At 40.9% G+C, this 20221-nt stretch overlaps 1 pseudogene; it reads left to right on the forward strand.

Annotated features, from left to right (window-relative positions):
- Positions 1 to 15675, forward strand: part of LOC132768685 (glutathione S-transferase LANCL1-like) — a 36312-nt pseudogene extending 20637 nt beyond the window's left edge.
- Positions 15676 to 20221: the final 4546 nt, after the last annotated feature.

Consider the following 20221-nt stretch of genomic DNA (forward strand, 5'->3'; position numbering starts at 1 on the left):
TAATTCATTTATCAAAATATTTACACAATTTACCTTATAGTTCTCAATACGTAATTGAATATAATGCCGTTGTGAACTATTTTTCAAGTGTTGCAAACGGTGTGACCAATTCTAATATGGGCCTGGAGTTGCAATAATTGAATAGGCATTTCTTGAACCTTATCCATAACTAAAGAGCCTTCTTTATCTATAGTAATTCAGCTAGATATAGACCACATGTGTTAAACTCAAGACCCACGAGCCAAATCTGGCCCTCCATGTCGTGTGTCCCGTCCCCCCCCCCCCAAATATGCTGGACTCATCATTAGACATCAAGACTAACAGATGGGAGTTGTGATACAGTAACATCTGATGGGCTGCACTGTTCTATTTAGACATGATAGTGAGGTTTGAATTCAGATACAAGGCTTGTGGATAGGATTCCTGACTTGAAATGCCCTTTAACCTTTCCCCAACTTCTTAATAATAATAATAATAATAATAATAATAATAATAATATTAATAATAATAATAATAATAATAACTTTATTTATATACCACTCTATCTCCACGAGGGGGACTCAGAGCGGTTCCCAAGTAACATCACAGAAACATACAAAGTAAACAGCATAACATAAAATTCACAAAACGACATAAGCATAAAATTATCACAATAACACATGTACATTAAAAAAATATTCCTGCCTATTCAGAGCAATTAAAAAGCCGGGCCAAGGCTAGTGCAAACTCAAAATACGTCCCGCTGTAACGGTCTGGATGAGGGCGAACAAATTGAAATTGAATCCAGACAAGACAGAGGTACTTCTGGTCAGTCGCAAGGCCGAACAGGATATAGGGTTACAGCCTGTGCTGGATGGGATCGCACTCCCCTTGAAGGCGCAGGTTCGCAGCTTGGGTGTGATCCTGGATTCATCGCTGAACCTTGAGCCCCAGGTCTCGGCGGTGACCAGGGGAGCATTCGCACAGCTTAGGCTTGTGCGCCAGCTGCGCCCGTATCTTGGGAAGTCTGACTTGGCCACGGTAGTCCACGCTCTGGTTACATCCCGCTTAGACTACTGCAACGCTCTCTACGTGGGGTTGCCTTTGAAGACGGTCCGGAAGCTCCAACTGGTCCAACGTGCGGCAGCCATGATACTAACAGGAGCGGGACGTAGGGAGCATACAACCCCCCTGTTGTACCAGCTCCACTGGCTGCCGATCTGCTACCGGGCTCAATTCAAGGTGCTGGCATTGGCCTATAAAGCCCTAAACGGTTCCGGCCCAAAATACCTAACTGACCGCCTCTCGGCCTATGAGCCCACGAGGACTTTGAGATCTTCCGGGGAGGCCCTGCTCTCGATTCCACCTGCCTCACAGGCACGGCTGGTGGGGACGAGAGATAGGGCCTTCTCGGTGGTGGCTCCTCGGCTGTGGAACACCTTTCCCGTGGACATCAGGCTAGCCCGCTCCCTGCTAATATTCCGCAGGAAGTTAAAGACCTGGCTATTTAAGAAGGCATTTGATCAATAGTGCAATGACTGGCAATTGACCATAGGAATGGAACACCGGAAATGAGATCGGATTGTGGCTTGCCGATGAGACGATTCGGAATGTAGTAGTAAATTTGTAGTAATGTTGTTGTCTGTTAAGATGTTTTTATGATTATGATGAATTGTACACTGTTTTGCACTATGCTTTGTAGATTGCACTTGTTTTCTTCATGTTGTACACCGCAATGAGTCGCCCTTAGGGCTGAGAATTGCGGTATATAAGCGCAGTAAATAAATAAATAATAAATAAATAAAATATGAGGGGCCGGGAATTAAGTACAGTGCTATAACAGGCTAATGGCAATAGCAGGTACAGGTCTGTGGCTGCTCATTTCCAGGGCCTGTTAGAGGGATGACCGAGATAATAGGTAAGAGTGCAAGGGTATTCAACACTGTTTGGGTTGGACTAGAACTTGTCATTCTCAAATAACCAGAATTATTAGGGTTGTTGAGTTGCAATTACTATTATTCCCAGTCTGCATGGCAGATAATCAAAAGTGTTGGGAGTTGTCATTCAGTAACATCTGGAGACTCAAACTGGGAAAAATTAAAGAGCATTGACCACTATGTATATATCTTTGCGTGGATAATTGGCCCTCTGTATCCACTACTTCTCTGTCCATGTATTCAACAGCCCTTTGAAGGCACCTATAAGGCTGATGCTAGCCCTCTATGAAAATGAGTTTGACACCCCTAATTCAGACATCGGGTTTCATTCATTTGCCACTTTTATGTGTTACTTTTCTGCCAGTAGATTTAAAGTAGTTTACTGTTTGCGAACCAACCCCTACTCAACCATAGAAGTGTACTGGGTAGTCTTGAACAAGTTACCTTTCACAGCCTTAAAATAAGGCGATGGCTAGCTTCCTCTGAAATAATGTATTGCCGAAGGCTTTCATGGCCGGAATCACTGGATGTTGGAGGTTTTTTCGGGCTCTAGACCTTCCTCTGAAATATCTTGCTAAGAAAACCCCATGCGAGAAATTGGATTCAACACTTACTGAAAGTAAGTTTACTGTTTATAACAATGGCATGCTGTCTAGAAGACATAAAATAGAATGAAAAGGAGCTTGGAAAGCAAAGGAAAATGAGGATATTTAGTCTCCAGTTTCCATACACCACCACATAATAGCTGCGGTGATGGTACAGAAAAAGAACGGTTCAGAGAGGAATAATGTAAATCTTAGTTGGTTGTAGGCAAGCTGTTGAGTTAGGTCATCCTATTATACCCCCTTTCTCAGGTATCATTCCTGTTCATTTGCTTTGACTCCTTATCCTAGTATACTCTGTTGTGATTATGTGTATGTGATTATGTATGTGTAGTTTCAGCCAACAATGGGTCAAACCCTTGTGTTGGCAGGACTAAAGACCGACAGGTTAGAGGTTTGAATCCAAGGAGAGCACGGATGAGCTCCCACTGTCAGCTTCAGCTCCCCATGAGGGACATGAGAGAAGCCTCCAAAAGCATGGCAAAACATCAAAACATCCAGGTGCCCCCTGGGCAACATCGTTGCAGACGGCCAATTCTCTCACACCAGAAGCGACTTGCAGATTCTCAAGTCGCTCCTGGCACGGAAAAAAACCGCCCAACTACATTTATATTATTCTTTCTCTGAACTGGGCTCATACTAGGTGAATCATAACTATATAAGGATGATGCTTTGTAATGTGCTACACAGCTGGGATCCAGCCCGCCAAACACAGCTGGCATAAAATGGTTTGCCGGAAAACACTGCTATAAAAAGAACAACAACAACAACAACAACATATATATATATATATATAGAGAGAGAGAGAGAGAGAGAGAGAGAGACTACACTGTAGCTGGACCCAAGGCTGAGTATCCCTTCATATACATATATTTCATATACAAACCTTGCACAAATAACCTGAAGGCAGTTTTATACACAATACTTGCAGTAATTTTGTGCAGAAAATAAAGTATGCATACATTGCACCCTCAGAAAGCAAAGGTGTCACTGTCTCGGCCACCCTCATGGAGAATTTTGGGATTTTATTTTGGAATTCTGGGATTCCAGATAAGGAATACTCAACCTATACTTCCCTGATTGTGTTCCAGCTCCTTAAAAGGTTAGATTGTCTTGTAAAGTAAACATTGCTAAATCTAATTTGAATTTATTTTTAATCAACATATTGTGAGCCTTCTCTATGTATGTCACATGTCCATATTTCCTGTTTTACAGTTAACCACATACATTTTATTTATCATTTTTTATAATTTTAAACAAGCACCCCAACTGCCCCAATTTGTCATCTTTGTATGTTGTTGTGCTCATGTGACTCTAACCTTTACAATAAGCATATGCCTGATATTGCTGATGACAGATCACATTCTCCCTCCTAACAATAATCACAATCTCTCTCTTTGGTTAATTTCAGAAATTGGTCCTTTGTTCCATTTTCTCTGTGGAACGGCTAAATCAGCCCAATCCCATGCTGCCATCTAATGGCATTGTGAACTAGTGCTGGGAAGGGACTTTAGCTGTTGTCTCATTGGCAAGATTGCCTATAAAACAAACTCATAGGCCAGAGAAATAATTGAACTGTTTTCTTTTGATATCTGTTTCTTGACATTCACAGAAGTACATTTTATCCAGTGTGAATTGGTTGCTCCTTGACCCATCCTGGTCTTCCTAATTTATTACAATGGTTCAAAATGCTATCATGGCCTCGATGTGAAACCCATTTTTTTAAATAAAGCAGGTCACTGTCCCAGTGGCATTTAGAAGGTCACAGATTTCCTACAAAAACATTCTTTCCAATATCAGTTTTCTACCACTTTTCATCTTTTTAAAAAATCTTTGAAGCTCCTTGGTGTATATTATCTTAAAATGTTATAAATCAATAATAAATCACCCATCAGTGTCAGTGTCAACTTATAAACAGCTCAAATGGGCACTGATTTTTATTTTTGTCAATTTTGCTTTGTTCTTTATTTTTTCTGCCAATTGCTCAGAATTAGACTCTATTACAACAAGCTTTCATGCTGCTTCCGATTTGACTTGTTTGACTTTAGCAGCTAAATATGAAGGTTTCTTTCTCCAAAGTCACGATGAAACACACTTCAGTGCAGTGTTTTGTCTGTAACTGGCATATAATTGATGTTTGGTCAAAAGAGCCTAAGTCTTAACAGCCTAATTTTGTCTGTGTGCATCAATAGCATGCCAGTGATATAGAAAGTGTACAAAATTCTATTAAACAGTTCATTTATTAAACTGAAACAATTCTCAGTCTGATGTCCGTCAGTGTTAATGCATGAAGCAATCTCATTGTAAGCCTCTGATTGTTTCTATTGCTAGAACATTGTAATCCTCTTAACTTTTGCTAGTTTTCTTTATAGCTACCAGTTATCCTATTGCTTGTTCAGGTGTCTTTGATGCGGAATTAAAGTTATGTCTGGTGTTGTTCGGATTCAGCCTGTGTTTCACCCTGAATCTGTTATAGTGTTTCCCGTTTCTAATGTTTCTGAGCCTGTCTTGGATGTCAATGAGGATGAGGTGCACTACCTCTGAGGATGCTTGCCATAGATGCAGGCGAAACGTCAGGAGAACATGGCCCTATAGCCCGAAAAAACCTACAAGAACCTAGTGATTCCAGCCATGAAAACCTTCGACAATACATTAAAATGGAGACACTTTGGACAAAAAGCTTACTACAGACTCTGATCGAGAAGGGTCAGGGGAAAGGCTAAGTTCTCATGAGAAAATCCCAGGCTCGAGTTTTCAGCAAAGTTCACTCCCTTCTCCAGGCTCGAGTCTACAAAATAGTTTCACACCTGCAGTCAACGAAGAGATAGATAAGACCAATCGCCGGCTGGAAATTAGCCAGAACCGTAGGGAGGCCCAATGTTTACGCAAGTCAGAAAGTTCAAAGACTAGGGGGAGTAGAAATCAGTTTCTGGGACTTAAATTGAACTCTTAGGAAATTTCTTTCAGACCAGGCAACATTTGGTTTCAAGTCAAGTCTTTTGGATATTCTTGTGGCCTAGGTTTCCTGGCTTTTCAAGTGGGTTAGCAGTGGCTATGCTAATGGTTTTTATGGAAGGCATTTGATTTTTTTTTTGTATCTGAATTTAAACAGCAAGCTTTTGGATCTTTGATATTTTTCCTATGTTTGGACACTGTTATTGTTTCTGCTTATTTGGCTTTTTGCTTTTGGAGTATTATCAACTTTATATTCATCTCTTATTGGCTCCAATTATTCTTCAAATAAAAATCACTCTTTTTTCATCCAAGGTGTGGTGTAATTAATGATTAGAGGGTCCCGTTCCTACTCTGGGGTGCAACAGCATGCCTGGTCTCCAAAATCCCTCTGATTTTTAACACACCCTCTTTAACACACCCAAGGTAGAGGCGGTATATGGAGCTGCCTTTGAAAAGTGTCAGAAACTGTTGTTGGCCAAAAGACCAACAGCCAAGTTGTTTACTGGGGATGATGATGATAATAGTAGCAATAATAGTAATAATAATTTATTACTCCTCTTTCCTTGTGGCTTGAGGTGGGGAACACATAATATCTACAGGAAATATGTAATTCCTTTACCACAAAGGTTTGACTAGCTGCCAGTTCATTTCCAACCACAATTCAAAGTGCAAGTTATGACTGATAAAGACTTATATAGTTCATGTTCAAGCTGTCTGAAGGACCTAATAGCATCCTGTATAAACCTGCCTAATCTCTTAGATCACTGGTGTCAAAACTGTGGCTCTTCAGAAGTTTTGGACTTCAGCTCCCATAATTCTTGGCCATTGGACAAGCTGTCTAGGGCTTCTTGGAGTTGGAGGCCCAAACATCTGAAGGCCCACCTTCGTCTTAGATCTTCAGGGAAGGCCTTTTTTTCAGTCCTACCATTTTCCCATGCCAATTTGATGGGAGCAAGGGAGAGGGCTTTCCTGGTTTCTACTCCCAAGCTTTTGCACTCCTTCTTAAGAGAGAGACTAGGATGGCTTCTGCCTTGCTTTCCTTCTGTCACATTTCTCTTCCTACAAAATTAAAGAATTGAGTGATGGGATTTTCATGGTTACTGACTTTTCATCTTCTATCTTTTAATTGGTTTTAATAGTTCTGGAAGTTGTTCAATGGCATCTTAATAATAACTCTGTATTTTTAATTGATGTTTTTCTTTATATTTTCATCTTTGTGAATTGCCTTGAGCCCTTGTATTAAGAAAAAAGTGGCTTATGAATTAATGTTGTTGTCCAGAAGTCTGGACAGTGAAGATGTAGTAATTCATAGAAATGGATAAATTAACAATGTTGGAGGATAAGTCACTGAACATGTTCTTGGAAGAATGGAAACTATTTTATCAATACATATCTGAGGGAAAAGGAAAGACTTTATGTACAGGTTTGGAGACATAAAATGTTGGGATTGTCACTAGTGTTAAAACAAGAAGAAGTAAACAATTTGCTGGATATAAAGTATAAGAAAAATGTTAAATTTATAGAGAAATCAACAAAAGAGAAGCTGGAAATCCACTTTTAAAACTAATTTATGTATAGGTTGGTAGGTTTAGAGTTACAGGTAGAGTAGAGACGTATGATCATTAATTAATGGTTGGCTAAGTATGTCTTTGTTTATGTATTCATATGTTTATTCATTGTTGCTTTTCTACTTGTGTTTTTTGTTGTTAAAATCTTTAAAAATATTGAAAAAAATGAATTAATGTTGTTGCTTCTAATCTCTCTTTTTTATTTCAGGTTTGTGAGGCAGTTTTGGCATCTGGTGAAAACTTAGCTAAAAAGCGAAACTTCACAGCCAAGAGCCCACTGATGTATGAATGGTACCAGGAGTACTACGTAGGAGCAGCCCATGGCCTTGCTGGGATTTATTACTATCTCATACAGGTGAGGACCTTCTTGTTGAACTGAGAAGGCTCCATTCTGCCTCACCTGCTATTTTAAGAGGTCTCATGACTATTTCTTAGCCGGCATCGCTACCACTATAATGGTCCAATTCACAGATCCACAATTGTAGAGGGCCAGCTGTAGTTCTGTAACAGCCTTTGCTAATGTTTCCTTTCCCGGAGTACATTATGCCAAATTACTAGTGAAGTGCAGATGACTCCAGTCACTTTAGAGGTACTTGAAATGATAAGCGATAGATAGACAGGAAGATTGGATCACCTGCTTCCCCTTCAGAGACCTGTTCAGTGTGCAGCTATTTTCCAGAGTGAGGTTTTTGACAGGAGAAGGAGGATTTCCTTGGTCATAGTGTCCTAGCTCTGGAATGGCCACATTGTTTGATCATCAGGTTCCCTAACTGCTCGCTTCCTGGAGATTTGCTGGAAAATACGCTTTTTCATGGTACTTTTATTTCTGAATTTTTGGAGCTGGTTGTTTTATTGTTTTGTTACCTTTGTTATTAACCATATTTACTTGAGTCTAATGCTTACTTTTGGGAGTAAATTACTCAAATTGATTAGATTCAATCAGTCACGCACTTAAGCTCTCTTGCGCTGTTGAGCAAGAGATCCCAGCTGGGGACACATAAGGGAGAGGAAGCAGTGACTGGGAAAAGATTGGTGAGAAGGCCAGATGGAAGGTGCGGCTTTCCACCATGCTTTTCGTAGCCGCCACCACCTGATGTTACATTTGAAAGCAAATCTTTTTTTTTGTTTTTGTAATACACACCTTAAAAATTGAGATGTGCATTACATTCAGTGGTGCATTATTCTCAAGTAAATACAGTGCCTTATGAATCCCTGTATTTAATAGGTCATCAATAATCCTTTTTAATATGTAGCCATAACATAGGTCATTAGTCACGGTCAATAATATTTTATTTATGTATTATTCAAACTTATATGCTGCCACTCCCCTGGGGCTCGGAGCGGCTATATATGGAGCAACCTGAGCTTGCACCAAGGCTGAAAGAGTTGGGAAAGTCGTGGCACCTTTAATAGCTTTATAACCAGTCCCGACTGTTGGACAAAGTTTCTGCTTATCACAGATGTAACAGAGTGTCTGTTTGTCTGTCTCAGCCCGGCCTTGGAATGAGTCAAGCAAAGCTACACAATGAGGTCAAGCCAAGTGTGGATTTGGTCTGCCAGCTCAAGTTCCCATCAGGCAATTACCCCCCATGCATTGAAGACAACAGAGACCTGCTTGTCCATTGGTGCCACGGGGCTCCCGGTGTTATCTACATGCTCCTCCAGGCCTACAAGGTAGATGTCTTACTGGGAAGAAAGACATGAGTAGCCCAGCAAAGTATTATTATTATTATTATTATTATTTACAGCTTTTATATTCCGTCCTTCTCACCTCGCAGGGGACTCAGGGCGGATTACAGTGTACACATATATGGCAAACATTCAATGCCAATTTTGACATACAACATATACAGACATAGACAGAGGCTATTTAACTTTTTCTGGCCCCCAGGGAGCTGTCGCTTTCATCATCCATCTGCAATGCTGATGAAGCACTTCCGCATTCCCCGCATGCTTCCCCGCTGGAATGCTTTGCTGGAGTCTTCTTTATGGCCTCATAAATCAGTTAATTTAGTCTCCCCACACTTTTTAAGGTGGTACTTTGTTTTCGTACTTGACAGATGCAACTGTCTTTCAGGTTGCAAAGGTCGACAACAGGCTACACATAATTGGTTGGAAACCCACTCCAACCCGGGCTGGCTTCGAACTCATGACCTTTTGGTCAGAGTGATCTTAATGCAGCTGACACTCAGCCTGCTGCACCACAATCCTAGTGCATTGTGGCTCTCATCTGTTCCTAAATGAGGTTATAATATTTAAATACAGTAACTTTTCCTCCCCAGCTAAAATGGAAATTAGACTTTTACAAATGATTCCCAGAGATGTCCCCGTTATGCCTCCTGAGTGCGGGACATTCTTATTGCTCAGAGGATTGGCCATGTGTCCTGTTCTCTGGCGGCTGACTAATGGTGACAGCCAGTTGCGACTTAAATAATGGCAGCGCTCCTTCCATTTATCACTCCAAAAATCTTTGAAGGTAAATGGCAAAGTCGTTGTGCTCTTGTCCAAGTGAGGGAGGCCACTCCTTGATGAAAGAGCTAATTAGCAAAAATATGCTTCACACACTTTTCTGTCCCAACCTTTGTTGATACAAGGGACAGTTGCTAATACAGTGGGGCTCCTTCTCTCTACAGGTATTTGGGGAACAGAAGTACCTAAGCGATGCCTTGCAATGTGCGGAAGTGATCTGGCAGTGGGGGTTGCTGAAGAAAGGTTACGGTCTGTGTCATGGTACAGCTGGCAACGCATATGCCTTCTTGACACTTTACAACCTCACTCAGGACATGAAATATCTCTACAGAGCTTGCAAGGTGAGCAGAAGCTGCAAGAGAGAGGAGCAGGCTTCGGGAAAGGCAAGAAGGAATGTGTGTGGCGTGAGCAGAACAGGCTTTAGTTTCTGGGAAGTCATTAAAAACAATTCTGGATGGGAACAAGGTTATTTTGACATTGAGTTTCATGGAACTAAACACTGGTACTAATGCTTGATTATTATAAATGGCAGATGAGTAACAACAGAAATGACAGGTGACCAATAAATATCAGCAGCTACTACTACTACTACTATTGCTACTACTACTACTCTTTTTCCTAAGTTTGGGACTCAAGGCATTTTACAAATTAAATTAATTACATTTTAAGTAATTAACTTATTAGCTAACCTATTAATTGTAATATAACAAATTAAGCTATTCACCATATGAAAGTAATGTAAGCATACTCTTGTAAATATATTATTTATTGAACATATATGCTTTGTTTCTCCTGAAACGATTAATACAATGTGATTTAAAACAATAAAGCATGCTCTTAAACCCTTTCTTTAAAAAACATTAAGTTCTGGAAAAAAACCTCCTTGGCTGCAGATGGAAGAACAGCGAGAAGGAGGCATTTTATTTGCTCTACGAAGAGAAGTCCAGATTCTAGGAGCTGTTACTCAGACGGTCCACCTGCATTCCCAAATCTGAAGGTGGTGGGACTAAAAGAAGAGCCTCTCCTATAGGTCTCAGGGTCTGGGCAAACTCATACAGGGAGATATGGCCAAATTTCCTGTATCACATCAGTCAATATGCCTTTCCTATTCAGGTTGTTGTGATAATGCCAACAGTTCTGTTGAACTTTTGGCATCAGGACAAAAAGTACTTTTCAAACATTGTGATGAACATGAGTAAAATTCCCTGACCTGGAAGGAGCTATTCTGTTTGTATAGCTTAGGATCCATCGCATATCTTTCTGTGCCTGATCCAACCGTACATGCATATTTACGTCTATGTGATACTCTGCCCTGCATGTTCCAGTCACACAGACGTCTCCTTATTTAGGCACACTGACTTTTAGATTTCTCTATTCTAACTTTCAGCCTCCCTCTCTGGCTAGCACTTAAGGGTAACTTAGCTCACTTGGGTTACGTCTTGTCTTTCAGGCTAATGGCTATTTTTATAGGCGAGGTGGCATGACCTGCATGCAGGCCTAAGTCACATAATTCCTCATTTTGAAGCCGAATCCTGAATATTTCCCTTTCTTTGTACTCTGCTTCCCAGCAGTCAAGACCTTGGCTTACACACAGAGCTGATCCTGTCACTCCCGCACTCCCGGGCTTTCTTCAATCTAACCCAGTGGTTCTCAACCTATGGGTCCTCAAGTATTTTGGCCTACAACTCCCAGAAATCCCAGCCAGTTTACCAGCTGTTAGGATTTCTGGGAGTTGAAGGCCAAAACAGCTGGGGACTCACAGGTTGAGAACCACTGACCTAGCTGATAATGTTTGAACACTCCTGATGATTTCCAGAGTTATGTTATTTGTTGATATAGACAGCAGCTGACACATTTGTTATAGTGTATAGCTAGCTCAAAACCTTTCAGTATCCCCTTACTCCTTGCAGTCTCTGGCTGTCTTAAGAGTTTTGAGCCATGGATTGAACTACCTCTAAAATATTTCTTAAGAAAATGGAACACATCTAAATTGCAGATGACAGACATTGACAATCTATGGAAAATAGTTGCCTTTATTTTATATATATATATATATATATATATATATATATATATATATATACACACACACACACACATACCGTAATCCACACTGTATTATTTGGGTTGTTGTAGGTTTTTTCGGGCTATATGGCCATGGTCTAGAGCAGTGGTTCTCAACCTGGGGTCCCCAGATGTTTTTGGCCTACAATTAACAGAAATCCTAACAGCTGGTAAACTGGCTGGGATTTCTGGGAGTTGTAGGCCAAAAACATCTGGGGAACCAAGGTTGAGAACCACTGGTCTAGAGGCATTCTCTCCTGACGTTTCGCCTGCATCTAAGGCAAGCATCCTCAGAGGTAGTGAGGTCATAGATGCAGGCGAAACATCAGGAGAGAATGCCTCTAGACCATGGCCATATAGCCCAAAAAAACCCTACAACAACCCAGTGATTCCGGCCATGAAAGCATTTGACAATATACTGTATTATTTACTTGGGTTTTTAAAAATTGTATTGCGCTTTTTAAATTATGACCAAAGAGTGGAGTTGTCAGCCACCTTGAGTCCTCGTGGGAAAAAGGCAGGGTATAAATAAAGCAAGTAAATAAATCAAATAAAATGTATTCCCTATTTATAAGTAAATTTTGAAAGAAGAACTTCCTATAATATGTGCAACGGGTTTGTTTCAATTTTTCTTTGTTTAATTTGCAGAATTGTGTTTGAGTTATGGACAGCATGGGTGTCGAACACCAGACACACTGTTTTCTCTCTTCGAAGGTAATCTCGGTTTCCTCTTCTTTCACTCATGTGACTCTTTCTCTTTGATCACAGATAACTAGTGATGATGAGGTGGAATATGTTCTCCTAGCAGAATATTCAGAAAAGAAACGTACACATGACCTGGTCAAATCAGTTGTGAAACTGTAGTTCGAGGATGGTAGGTTTTTAAAATCCTTGTGTGTTACTGTTTATATTAATTGTATTGTTTTTGTTTATTTTTTGTTTTTGTTTTATTGATGTGTTGTTGGGCTTGGCCTCATGTAATCCGCTTCGAGTCCCCTTGGGGCGATGGTGGCGGGGTATAAATAAAGTTGTTGTTATTATTATTATTATTATTATTATTATTATTATTATTATTTTAGTTCATGGAAAACACTATAGAGCAGCTGTGGGCAAAATGTGACTATCAAGACTTCATTGGATTGTATATCTTAGCAATCATGGCCAGCTTGCCCAGTTGTGAAGAATGCTGGGAGTTGCACCCAGACATGTTATACCTTTTTCAGACCCTCCCCATTATAAAAACAAAGAAAACGTTCGAAAGTTGGCATAGAGATATCCAAAAATTCATATGGAAAGGGGGAAAACATAGAGTGAGCTTTGTCAACTTATGCGACAGTAAAGATAGAGGTGGTCTTGCACTACCAAATTTGAAGCTCTACCACGATGCATCAGCCCTATGCTGGGTCAAGGAATGGATTAGCCTAAAAGAAAAAAAGATACTAGCTTTGGAGGGCCACGATTTAATGCAAGGCTGGCACAATTACTTATGGAGAGGGAAAGCAAAGAAAGAAAGAAACTTTGAAAACCATTTCATTAGATCCCCACTCTTAAAAACATGGGAAAACTACAAAAACAAATTCCATTCCAAAGTGCCGCTATGGTTCTCTCCTAACGAGGCCAGCCAGATTAGAGGAGCCAGCAGAGAAAAATGGCTGACATATAAAGAAATAATAAAAGGTACACCAGGCAATCCAACCCTAAAATCCCAAGAGGAGTTAAAGAGTTATGATTCTACACTCTCGTGGTTTCAATACCACCAGATAAGAGAAAGTTACAACTTAGACCTTAAAACAGGTTTTGAAACAGAGAACCCCTTTTGGGAAAAAATCATCAACTCCGATGGAAAGCATATACGGAAAATATACCAGGTGCTACTAAGGTGGGAGACAGAAAAAGAACAAGTTAAAAGTAATATGGTAAAATGGGCTAAAGATATCGGCCGCCCTATCAACTTTAAGGAATGGGAGGGGATTTGGAAAAAAAAATTGAAATATACATATTCCAACGACTATAGGGAGAACTGGTACAAACTATTTTTTAGATGGTACCTGACCCCAAATCAACTGGCCAGATTCAGTAAAGGGAAACTGGAACAAAAATGTTGGAAATGTAAAAAAAATACTGGAACCTTCATACACATGTGGTGGGGGTGTAAAAAAGTGAGACTGTACTGGAGAACAATTCATAGAGAGATAGAGAAAATTTTGAAAAAGAAATTCCCCCTAAAACCCGAATACTATCTCTTGGGCATAACGGACCGTGAGTTTGACACAAATAGTAATGAAAGTAAGACGTTTTTTCACCTCTCGACAGCGGCCAGAATCCAATTGGCACGGCTCTGGAAATCCGGAGAGGTTCCAACAACAGAACAATGGACTCTAAAAGTCTATGATGTGATGAATATGGACCTCCTAACCCAAAGACTAAGAGTCAACAGAGATAAAAAGAAGAACACAGATTGGAGCGATTTTTTGGAATATCTTGAAAAGAGGAAATAAAAACCCATGATGATATAGTGAGACTGAGACCAACATAGGAAGAAAGCTGTTGTATTATTAGTCACTAGTAATGTATAAAAGGAACAATTATCTGTCTGTTCAACCTGGAAGTCACGATGTTTTTATTCCCTTCCCCTACACCTCCCTCCCCCTCCCTCTCCCTATACCCATCCCCACTCCATCTCAAGTGTACACACCATACCCAGTTTCCCGACCCCTCCCCTGACCCAGCTATCCATCCCCCTCAACACTACCTCCCCCTACTTCACCTGTTGATGTTTTAATATATGTAAATTAAAAATTTTGCAATAAAGATAATTTAAAAAAAAAAAAAGAATGCTGGGAGTTGCTGTCCAGCGTTGCACAATAACCGACTCTTCTATAGAGCCAGTCAGCCTTTGTTGTACTTGGCTTGGCTTCTCTTGCACCACTACTTTAAACTGAAACAACAGTCAGTGATTCATTGGAGCTGAAACAAACAAGGAATGCAGCAGATGTCATATTAACATTTGTTCCACACAGTTACATTGGAATTATCTTCCAGTCCAGTCCTCTAATTATGGTACTAAACATGTTGTTGTAAAGCGCATAGATTTCTAGTCATCCTTCATTGTGACCACATTGTTGATTTAAAAGAGAGCTTTTCTAAAGGCCACTTGACATGAGTTCATAGCAGAGGTGGAATTTGGGACAAGGATTGTTTCACATACATAGTCACTGGGCTGCATGAGCCTTCAGTAGAGCTTTCTGCAAACATCCTCCTCTCTTAAGCAGCAGCTTGACTTTTTTTCCTGTGGCTTTTGTCATCTGCAACCAAACCAAAGGGAGGACTCCAGAAACAGACTTTGCTAGACCCACCTGATCTGCTTTTCCATGCCCACAGAGGCAATCATATACTCATATATAAGTCAACAACATGAATAAGTCAAGGGCAGATTTGAGGGCCAGATCTATGGATTTTGATATGACCCTTGGATAAATCAAGAGTAAAACATACTGTTATATAGCAAAGGATGTAAAGGACAAAGCAAAGAAAAACAATGTCAAATTGCATACATAATTCTCACTGGAATAATTACAATGCATCGTGGATTTCGTGTCAGGAGTGACTTGGGAAACTGCAAATCGCTTCTGGTGGGAGATAATTGGCCATCTGCAAGGACATTGCCCAGGGACATCTGGATGGTTTACCATCCTGTGGGAGGCTTTTCTCATGTTTCCACATGAGAAGCTGGAACTGACAGGCGTGAGTTCACCCCGCTCCCCGGATTCGTACCGCCGACCTTTTGGTTAGCAGTTCAGCCAGCACAAGGGTTTAACCTGTTGCACCACTGGGGGCTCCTATGTGATGAACTAGCTCATGGGTTTTTTTGCCACCCTACTCAGAGAAGGGGGTGATTCCTATTTGGACAAGAGTTTAAGTATGTTGTTTACATTAACCAATAAATAAGCCAATCTAAATTTCATCAGTATAAACTGTCATTTTTCTGTGTTTAGTATGTTTACTGTTTCTATTTTCTATCTTTTTCTTAGGAATGACTGGAACAATATATTTCCTTGCTGACCTACTGGTACCCAACAAGGCCAAGTTCCCAGCTTTTGAACTGTGAATGTCACACTCAATAGATTTGGGCATGAAACCGGTTACATTTTATTTTTCAAGAGTCAAATTAAACGGGCCACCATTTCATGTATTTATTGGCAAAGCCAAATCTTTCAGGATCTCGTTTTACATTCTTTTCTGGTTTTGACATGCCATTAAAAGCTAGTCACCTTCATTTTAGTTTTCTGAGTTGATTTCCTTTACTGGAGGGTGGCCCTTCAGGTAGTGTCAGTGGGATTTGCAGCACCATTTGGAGGAGCTCATAATTTCTAGCCGTAGTGTACAGAAGATGAAACTGACTCTTTGCACAGATTTCTTAAAAATCTCAAGTGTATTGCTATTTTATGTACCTGAATTTGAAAGAGTTTTTTTTTCTTCTTGTTAAATACAGATTTGTCAATTTGGGCTAGTTCTGCCATTTTAATAGCGCTGTCATTTGGTTAATGTGAGGGTATTTTTGGAAGATGCAAAGGGGAAATACTGTATGTATATGGAGTCCCAGCTGTTTTGGCTTTCTTTTGTAGTAACTAGGACAGATTCTTCTTTAAGAAACATATAGATCTTATTCTTTTGGATGGCTCTTCATGAGGTTGCAATGACTACTTTGACAGGTATGTACCAAAGTCCAATGTAAGCTCTCACTTTCTTGCTTTCTATGCAAAAGTTCCCACTTGTCTGGTGCTTGCTTAAGCAGCAGGACTCAGCAAGCTTCTCACACTTGAACTACCGTGTCTCTTCCACAAATGCTTTAAGCTCTGGGGCTGTCCATATGCAACAAGCATCTGGGACATCCTGGTCTATCGCCCCACGCTTTCCTTTTCATCTGCAAAGTGAATGCATCCTCTCTAGCACAGCAGTGTACTGTGAGATGTTTTGATAAATGACTATCCATCATTCCCTGCTTGTCAGCAGCCTAAGGTTAATCCAGGCTGCAGATGTTCAAGGGGATGACTGAAAATTCAAATGTCTCCTTCTCGTGTCCATTTATATAAGCACCAAATATCATCCAGTGTAAACGACTCGTATGAAAGCTTAAACGACTGCTTTACCCATTCCAGTTCATTTCAAGAAGGCACAACTAGTTCAGAACTTTCCCCAATTCCATTGCAACAGAAACAACTTTAGATCTTCTTATAATGTTTCTTATAATGGGCAGCTAAAAAGGACACTCCTACAAGAATGTAGGCCATCTCTTTTAGACAGCAGCATTAAACACTTGAGTATATGCTGTATAAGGCAGGCACTATGAGACATGCATTGTCATTGACAAAATATTTCAGCGTTGATAGTTCAGAAGATTAATGTGAAGCTTTTGAAACACAAGGTGGCTAATCTAGCTGTTGCTGAGTGTCGTGGCTTTAGCAATTAAACCTGCTTTGGAAAACACTTCGTTTTGTTTTGTTTTTTTCCCCTCCCTTCTAAGGAGTGTACATGGGGCAAGGAAACTAAAATGTTGTTTTAAGGAATAGAGGATGCAAGGGTCCATATCCAGGGTATGAATGTGTTGCGTAAATTAATCCTACAGTGTGTGTGTGTGTTTGTGCCTTGCCTTTAACCTTAAGAGATTATTGATATAAATAAAAGTGTAATGTTTGTTTGTGGGATTAACATAACTCAAAAACCACTGGACGAATTGACACCAAACTTGGACACAATACACCTATCAGGCCAACGAGTGATCATCACTCATAAAAACACTGAAAAACACACCAGAAGGGACTTAAAAAGCCAAAAAACAAAAATTACATTACAACGCATGCACAAAACCACACACACACACACATATATACACACACAAGCACATATATAAATATACTAGCTGCACCCGCCATGTGTTGCTTTAGCCAACCTTCCTTCCCTCTTTTTCTCATTTCTCTCCTTCCTTTGCTCCTTCCTTCCTTCCCTTTTTTCTTTACTTCTCTTTCCTTCCTTCCCTTTTTCTTTATCTTCTTCTTTCTCTCCTTTCTTCTTTACCTCTTTCCTTCCTTCCTTCACTTTATGCTTCCATCATTCCTTCTCTCTTTCCTTCCCTCCCTCTTTCCCTTCCTTTGCTTCCTCTTTCCTTCCTTCCTTTTTCCTTCCTTCTTTATCTCTTTCCTTTCTTCCTTCCTCCCTTTTACTTTTCCTTCCCTTTCTCTCCTTTCTTCCTTCTCTACCTCTTTCCTTCCATCCTTTGCTCTTTGCTTCTATGTTTCTTTCTCTCTTTCCTTCTTTCTTTCACTCCCTCTTCCTTCCTTCCTTTCTCCCCTTCCTTCCCTCCTCTTCTTTCCCTTTTTTCTGTATCGTCATTTAGCTTTTTTGAGGTTTTAAATCCTTTCCGTTGTATTTGGGGGGGTTTTATGAGTGATAGTCACTCGGTCTGTTAGGGGTATAGTGTCCAAATTTCGTGTCAGTTCGTCCAGTGGGTTTTGAGTTATGTTAATCCCACAAATGAACATTACATTTTTATTTATATATATATACATTCACATACACATATACATACACAAAACACATATAAACGCAGACTGGGCCACAGCAATGTGTGGCAGGGGATGGCTAGTTATTCCCTAAATATGGAGTGGGACTTGACCAGGAAAAAGGAGAAAATTACAAAGGAAAGAAGTTCCCTCTTCTGTCCCAATAGAAACCTTGGTGGGATAAATCTTCACTCCCCTCAAATATACTTGTTTCTTGGTAAGTTCACGAGAAAAAACTTTCAGTGGGGGCTGGGCACGTTCCCTGCTTCGTGTTTCATGCCATGTCCACAATGTGATCAAGCACCGCTAGTCCATCCATCTTTTAGCTATCAATTTTTTCAGCTAACTGATGACATTTGACAGTGTACTCTATAATTTACCATCTGGATTCTATTTTAATATATTTGTAGCTACTCTCATACAAAGCCATGTGTATCTTCAAGTATTTGAATGTGTTTGAAAATGACAGATAAAAATAGTACATAACTTTCAAGCTGGGTGTATTTAATAAGATATAGAGCAAACCCTTGATATGGTGATAAACTATCTATCTATATATATAACTAGCTGTGCCCTGCCACGCGTTGCTGTGGCCTATAGTAAAACTTATCAAAGTTGAGGTAGATATCTGGACTATTATGAAAGAGAGGTCCCTACCTATTCCTTCCCCCTTTTCCTCCCCCTTTCTCTCCTTTCTTCCTTCTCTACCTCTTTCTTTCTTTCCTTCTTTCACTACTTGGTTTCATCCTTCTCTCTTTCCTTCATTCCCTCCCCCTTCCTTCCTTTGCCTTTCTTCCCTCCCTGTTTGCTTCCTTCTTTCACTTTTTATTTCCTTTTATTTCACCACCATCATAACAATAACAATAATGCAATGCATTGCCTCCGGGACCTGACACCTCTCCCATTCCCCCTAAAAGGATCTCATAGGAACAATAGCATAATAATAATAATAATAGAAATAACAACCTTTACCCGCCACGTGTTGCTGTGGCCAATCTTCCCTCCCTCCCTCCCTCCCTCCCTCCCTCCCTCCCTCCCTCCCTCCCTCCTTCCTTCCTTCCTTCCTTCCTTCCTTCCTTCCTTCCTTCCTTCCTTCCTTCCTTCTTTCCCATCTTTCCTTCTCCTCTTCTTTCTTTCCTTCCTTCCCCCTTTTTCTTTCTCTTCTGCTGTCTCTCTTTTCTTTCCTTCCATCTTTCCTTTTCTTTCCTTTTCTTCTTCCTCTAACTTTCCTTCCTTCCCCCTTTTTCTTTACCTCCCTTTCTCTTTCTTCCTTCTTTCCTTCCTTGCTGTCTTTCCTAGATTTTGACAGGGCGGGAAGGGGCGGGGTGGGGTTTGGAGGTGGCCTGAAGTAAAAGGAGGTAAGATTGGGGCAGGGGAGTGATGGAGCGTGGGGTTGCGTGTGTGTGTGTGGCAGCGGGGGGAGTGATGGAGCGTGGGGTTGTGTGTGTGTGTGTGGCGGCGGGGGGAGTGGGGTTGTGTGTGTGTGTGTAGCGGCGGGGGGAGTGGGGTTGCGTGTGTGTGCGGCGGTGGGGGGAGTGATGGAGCGTGGGGTTGCGTGTGTGTGTGTGGCGGCGGGGGGAGTGGGGTTGCGTGTGTGTATGCGGCGGCGGGGGGAGTGATGGAGCGTGGGGTTGCATGTGTGTGTGCGGCAGGGGGTGTGTGTGTGCGGGAAGCGGCGCGGCGGGGCTTGGAGTGGGCATGGTTTCCGCAGAGGCAACGTTGGCCGGAAGGCCATGTGCGCGCGCCAGGGAACTTGCGGCTGGGCACCAATGCGCATGCTCAGTTGTTTTGCCGTTTTGTGAGTGTGTTGTTGTGTTGTTTTTCATTTTGAGTAGATAGGTTTGTACCTTGTGGGTTGTGTTATGGGTATGGGAATTTTGGTTAAGTTTCGTTGGGGTTTTTTTGAGTTTTGTTCTTTTGCCGTTTTGTGAGTGTGTTGCTGTGTTGTTTTTCATTTTGAGTAGATATGTTTGTACCTTGTGAGTTGTGTTATGGGCACGGGGATTTTAGTTAAGTTTCGTTGGGGGATTTTTGAGTTTTGTTGTTTTGCCGTTTTGTGAGTGTGTTGTTGTGTTGTTTTTCATTTT

The sequence above is a fragment of the Anolis sagrei genome, chromosome 1 (genome assembly GCF_037176765.1).
Source record: "Anolis sagrei isolate rAnoSag1 chromosome 1, rAnoSag1.mat, whole genome shotgun sequence".
Classification (NCBI taxonomy): Eukaryota; Metazoa; Chordata; class Lepidosauria; order Squamata; family Dactyloidae; genus Anolis; species Anolis sagrei.